Source organism: Orcinus orca, chromosome 4 (genome assembly GCF_937001465.1).
Source record: "Orcinus orca chromosome 4, mOrcOrc1.1, whole genome shotgun sequence".
Classification (NCBI taxonomy): Eukaryota; Metazoa; Chordata; class Mammalia; order Artiodactyla; family Delphinidae; genus Orcinus; species Orcinus orca.
The window spans coordinates 4,513,911-4,520,264 of record NC_064562.1 but is presented as its reverse complement, the minus strand read 5'-3'; the positions used below and the strand labels follow the sequence as shown (position 1 = coordinate 4,520,264).

General features: G+C 44.3%; 1 long non-coding RNA gene across 1 annotated transcript; it reads right to left on the bottom strand.

The window, feature by feature from the left end:
- LOC117200040 (uncharacterized) lies at positions 1-3,590 on the bottom strand. Its single transcript, XR_004481469.2, has 2 exons — positions 849-3,590; positions 1-445 (listed from the first exon to the last, which is right to left on the bottom strand). It is a non-coding gene; the product is annotated as an uncharacterized LOC117200040 (long non-coding RNA).
- Positions 3,591-6,354: the final 2,764 nt, after the last annotated feature.

Genomic DNA, 6,354 nt, shown 5'->3' with positions numbered 1-6,354 from the left:
TTTAAATAAAATTTGACCTCTTTTATTTTTAAAGCTGAAATTACAATGCCTCCTGCAGTATGTTTACAAGACCTCAGCATCCAAGTTCTCACAATTACGTCTGCCAGTCCCCAAAGGGGAAGCCTCCCAGGTGATCATGGGGCCCGTGTGACATTTTCATCTTCTTCTTTTCCTGTTCTAGTTTCCCTAGGTTACCAGCTACCAGCATCACAGTCGTCAGAAGAAGATCTCTTGCTGCCGTGACTGATGGATGTGGCACCACCGCTGTGCCCACAATGCTGCAGCTCCTGAGGTGCTGGGCACCGTTAGTTCTAGAAGAAGCTCGGAGGAAGTCTCTTCTCACCATGATGTCCTCTGGGCCTTGAAGTGGTTCTGCTCCTGCTGGGTCTCTCAGCAGAGCAGCTTCTGCCTTCTGGGCTTCATCACCTGCACGTGATTCTCAATGCTTCAAACAAGCAAGCAAACAAAACAGAATCAAATAAACAAATCAACCAATAATAACAATAAACAAAGGATGTCAATATTCTCAGAGATGGAGTTCATTCTACCTTACATGGTGACTGATCAAACCACAACACCTGACTTCAGCCTACAGGTCACTGCAACTTTGTCACAGACAAAGAACTTGTCTTAAGTGTGTGTGGTCAAAGGGCTCATTTGTTGATTTTCTAAAAACGAGGTAATTTAAACTCTCCATCTTTGGAGACCAAAAACTTCTCCTAGTATCACATTTAATTAAAAGTTTTGCTTGATTTTACTCATCAAAAATATAAAATCTCTTGAGCCCAGGGCTTAGCCATGATACCTGTCGTGTACATAATCTTTACCGTGCCCGCCTGTGAACGTACATGGCCTCTCCACTTGCTTGTTGGTGTGAACGTGTGGTTTTTCTTCAACAGTGTTTCCAGTTGATGGATTCACAGGGTAAGAGGGAGGCAACATGACACATGTGGTGGGAGGACAGTGGGGCAAGATTAGGGGTGTGCTGATGGGTACTCTGACAAGAGCTGGCAGGCGCTTGGGGGGGTAGAAACAAGTCAGGAGAGAAGGTCACTAGTAGGGCCCTAAAATGAAGACTTCTGGATGGAGGATAATGATACTAATGATAAATAATAATTATGGAGTGTTTACCATAGGCAGGGACTGCATGAAGACCCTTCTCTGCATTATTTTGTTCAGTTCTTAGACCAACTGGGTGCGTTACACGCTATTATTACCTCCATCTGATGGGTGACGAGGCTGAGCAAGGTTCAAAGGGTGATTTGCTCAGATCCACACGGCGCATCAGTGGTAGTGTTAGTTCTCAAGTCAAAATGTCTCTGATTTCAGTGATTTGGTTATTCATTTTTAATATACTTTCTAAAGTATTATGAGATCCATGCCTCATTCTGACCTCTGTGAAGATACCTGAAATGTGCATTCAAGTATCTGAAACAGGTAAAAAACTATAATGTATCTATACACCTTGACATGTATGTTCAAAAGCTCACGTCTTACGACCACCTCTGAGTTGGTCACTCTGGCCAAAAGTGTGGGGCACTCTGACCGGCCAGTCCTTGCTCATCCACTTCTCCTGTGTCTGTGAGTATGTCAGACGTAGCTGTACTCGAAACCTGGAGACTGTGATTAGAAGGGATATGAAAATACATTCTGAGAAGACAGCATGGTAGCTACCACAGTTCACGACATCGTTGCTGGTTCAAGCCTTTCTTTGATTCCATGCAACAAGAAAAGCCATTTTTTGTCTGAGCCAGTTGAGTTATTTCCTCTTATTTGCCACCAAGAGTCCTGATCTCATCTCTGTTTTTCTTCTTAGGTGCTTATCTCCCTGCAGCATGCTGTTTACCAGATCGCCCTAGTTGGAGGTGTGGGGATCCTCTTCCATTTCTCCCTATTCCTACTCTCCCTTTATCCAGAAATGTGAGAATTATCCTCCATTTCTCCCTATCCCTCCCTCTCCATATCCAATCAGATATCCTATGGCAGTTCTAACTCTGAAATGTCTCTAAAACCAACCTCACTCTTCCATTCCTATGGTCACAGCCATTGTTCACGCCTTCATCATCTTTTGTTTGATTTCCCCCTTGGTTAGTTTTCTTACTTCTGGTCTTGTTTCTTTGCACTCTGCCCACCATCCTTCTGTGAAAGTGAAATGATCATGTCACTTCCCTGAATACATTTTTCTCTTGGACCCATTGCCAAGAAGTTAAAAACTTCCTGGTGACACGTTTGGGACCCTTGTGAACCCTTGCTGAGGATGCCTCACGTGGTCCTCGTGCCCAGGTCTCAGCATCAGCTCCTACCTATGTATCCTGCTACTTGGCTACTGGGTTATCTTGTTATCTGGGTCCTATTCCTTTCAGGCATTGCTGTCCTGGCCCTAAACTCTAATCTCATAATTAGGTGACTTTTATTGGCTCTTGGGATTCCTTGATATCCTGACTCCTTCTGTCTTTGGTACTTAACACGTTTCCAAACCTGATATTGTCTATAAATGACTTAGGAAGCTTCTAAGAAGCACGTAGTTCCTTGACGCAACCCAGATACACTGCATCAAAAATATTTTTTGAAATGAACTCCTGGAGATACAGAGGCAGACAGTTTGTAGAAGTGGTCATTTGGCAGACACCAAGCTTGAGTGTGTTTGCTGTTGCCTGCTCTCGGGGTCCTCTGATGCCTCTTCTCTACACTGACTGAGTTTCTTCCTTTACCTACTCCAGAGACTCCTGATTGGCCGACCTGCCTTGGAGTCCCCTCAGTTTACATCCTGGTCATCTCTGCTCTGGACCCTCATGCCATCAGCCAAGAATCAGTTATTTCAACCTCTGAGCTCTCCTATAGTTATGTAGTCCCTTCATAATTCCACATCCTTGGATTTATTCTGTCTATTCTTGCTTTACCATCCATACTTTAACCTCTAGTTCAAGTCTAAGTTACTTTTCCCATCTGCTTTGGCCATGTCTCCAACCATAAATTCTCCTCCTCATTTCGGGGCCCCAAATACTAGGTAGATAGGTAGATAGATAGATAGATAGATAGATAGATAGGTAGACAGATAGTCACTAACCCTTTAAAATTATCATAAAGGCTCCAGTTAGTGGTTAGGTGCAGCTGATGGGAGACTGTGTACATCTCTCTCAAACTCCATATTCAATAAAATGACATTGTTTGAAATTGAATTTGAATATTTACACAGAAATCAGCAAATACTCAGAAAATCCTACTCCCCCCTCCAAGGGACTGGGAAACATTTCCCATCATACCACTATTTCCAGAGTTAGACCAAGCTGTGGGAGCCCTGGTGCCAACCTGCAGTACCTAATACAACACTTGCAGGTAAGACATGTGTACCATGAAAGCACAGGCAGACTGAGCCTGGACAGGTGGGTGGTTAGTGTTCTCTAGATCTTGAAAAGTAGAAAAGCGAACTCCTTATATTGCTCCAATCTGTTCACCTCCTAGACGATTCCTCTCAGCTAATGGCAATTACATTCACATGTCATTTAAGCAATCTGTACATCAAGTTCCTCGTCCATAAAATGGGAATGCTAGTAACATTTATATCATAGGGTTGTTCCGAGGATTACATGAGCTGTGATTGGCAAAGGGCTTAGAATAATGTCTGGAATAGTTGTGATTCCCTGAAATAGTATGTGAGTGTTTAAATAATTGCTCAGAGTAAAACCTGTGGAGTCAGCCTTGCTCCGTTCATTCTCTCATATCCTAGATTCGAAACTCCAGGAAATCCTTTTACTTTGCCTTTTAAAATATACATCTGGATCTGACCTCATCTTACCACCTCTCCTGTGACTTCCATGTATCAGGGCTCCATCGTCCCAATCAGAGCTATTTTGATTGTCTGCAGATCCACCCCCCACCACAATCTGTTCCTGAAACAACAATCAGAGCGATGATTTTCAGTCATTTTTAGACCGCATCCACTTCTCAACTGAAAACCCTCCAGGGCTCTCTAATTCCCTAGGGTAAAAGCCAGTGTCTTTACAATGGCCTTGGCTTTGCTCTGAGCTCTCCCGGGACATGATACCGTCTCAGTCTATCCAGTCTGGCCGTCCTAGCCATCCTAGAATGGAGGGGCAGTAGGGAGTACAGTAGGATTGTTAAAACAAGAACAGGGGAGAAGGAAGATGGACACAGTGAAGCAGTGGGGGCAGGCATGAAGGGCAGGGTTTAAGTTGTACAGAGAAAACAAGTAAGAGGTAGAGTAGGAGCAGGTCAGGAATTTTGTCCAAAGCAGATCAACTAAGAGCTTGATCTGTACCCAGTCCCTGGAAATAGGCTTAGTACGAAGAAGGCAAGATAGCCTCCACAACTAGTACCTGCAGAGAACCTGGTAACCCTGAATGCCCCTGAGTCCTGGGTAGACATGGGTCAAGTGTGGTCTGGCTTTGTTGTGCAGTATCAGAGCTGGGGACCCTGTGCAAGTCTGGACAAAAAAATATTTCCAAATCTGGTGGTATGTAGAATACACTCCACTAAGAATATTGACCTCCTCCTCTCCTAGAAAAGTGATGGGAATTGAATGTCCCTTGGGAACACTGGGATGGGTTTAGGATGAGGGCAAAGGTTAACACAGCAAAGAACAAAACCGTGGTAACCAAGGCACTTGGGAGAATCAACCTTGATCCAGCTCATGGATAATCTTCCTTTTCCTTGAGACAGAGAAAACATAGACCAAGAACAAATATACTGTGTCATCTTTAAGGTCTCATCTTGATAAGGTCGGGATTATAAACCAAACAAGAAGATAATCAAAAAGAAAACAAATATAAAAACATTGCACTAAGGAAAAGATCCCGCAACAAAACCTACTGGGATTTCAGCACAGAATCAGGATGGGATCCTGTCTGTTTTCTTACAGACCAGCCTCATCTTCTGCCTTTTCTCCTCTTCTGGTACTGATCTCTGTCTATTGACCCTGTTCTGGTCTGTACATGTACCTTTTAGGCTTTGTGTCTCATCCATGAGCTTGCTGTTAGCTGCCAGTATCTAAGAGTCAATACCCCTATGATGACGTGGCTGTGGCTTGTCCACTGGCTACTTGCTTTGCTTAGCTCCCTATGCTTTAGGTCCCTGATGGTACAGTAAGCTCTAGTGTTGTAATCTTTCCGCTGCTGCCTCTTTGTCCCCTGCATCCACCCCATCCTGGTTTTCTCCAGACCACATCCTTGGGTTAACCCAGGTTACCCTCAGAGATACACCCACAGAGGTAGACTCTGTGCAAACACCTCAGGACAGGATAGAAAATTCCATCATAGCACATCCAGGTACCAGATAAAAGATTCTGGAGTGCTGACAAGGTCAAAGCTTGGTCTTGGAAAATTTGTTCCAACTGAGGATTTAGGACTTGGTGATCAATCATTTCTACTCAGCAGCTGAGGCTGCTGGTTCCCCACAGAGTTCTCGTAGCCAGTGTGCCCTCCCGCAGCCGCTCAGAGTAGAGGAGCTCAAGCTTAGAACCACTACAGCTTCCTCCAGAGAACTGCCCTCGCCTTTGGCTGAGAGGAGCTGCCCCTCCCAGAGAGGCTTGGGGCCTTACTCTCCCCTCCCCCATCAGCCCACCTAGATTAGATTTCAAATCTCACGTTTTGTGTAGGTGGAGTTGGGGGGAATGATGCTTCCACCACATAATCACCAGGTAATGTGGTTATGAGTCTGTGACTTTGTGCTGATCGTGTGCTGTCAATTAAAATGATCCTTCTTCCGACCTATAAATAAAATCTACCTTGTGACTTGGAGTTTTTTGGTCAATTCAAGCATTAATAACTTTCTCTAACTCTGATTAGGGAATTATTTCCAGATGAGAGCTCTGATACATCTTCTTGGACAAGCTGTCAAACCCACACTTCATCAAAGGTGCCTCACCCCTGTGATGACTTGCATCTTTTGGAGGTAATAGATCTTTAGACTTATAAAAGAGAGGTAGGAGGTGGTGTGTGAGTTCCTCTCATCAAACTGCATTGATGTGAAGCTCTAGAGAGAGGTATTGGATTCTGTTTCCATGGCAACTGCTTCACTGCTCAAGGGGAAAAACAGGACAGCAATTGAAGTCTGTATTAATAGCAGCTCTAAATATAATCAGTAATGTGTTGAAATCAAGTGAAAGGACCACAAAAAAGCAATAGGTAAAACTTACAACCATGCAGGGTGGGGTTGAAAAATGAGGTGTTGTACAAATATTATTGCAACTACAATATGCTTTAAGAATTACAGGAATGGGGGCTTCCCTGGTGGCACGGTGGTTAAGAATCCGCCTGCCGATGCAGGAGACACGGTTTTGAACCCTGGTCCGGGAAGATCCCACATGCCGCAGAGCAACTAAGCCTGTGCGCCACA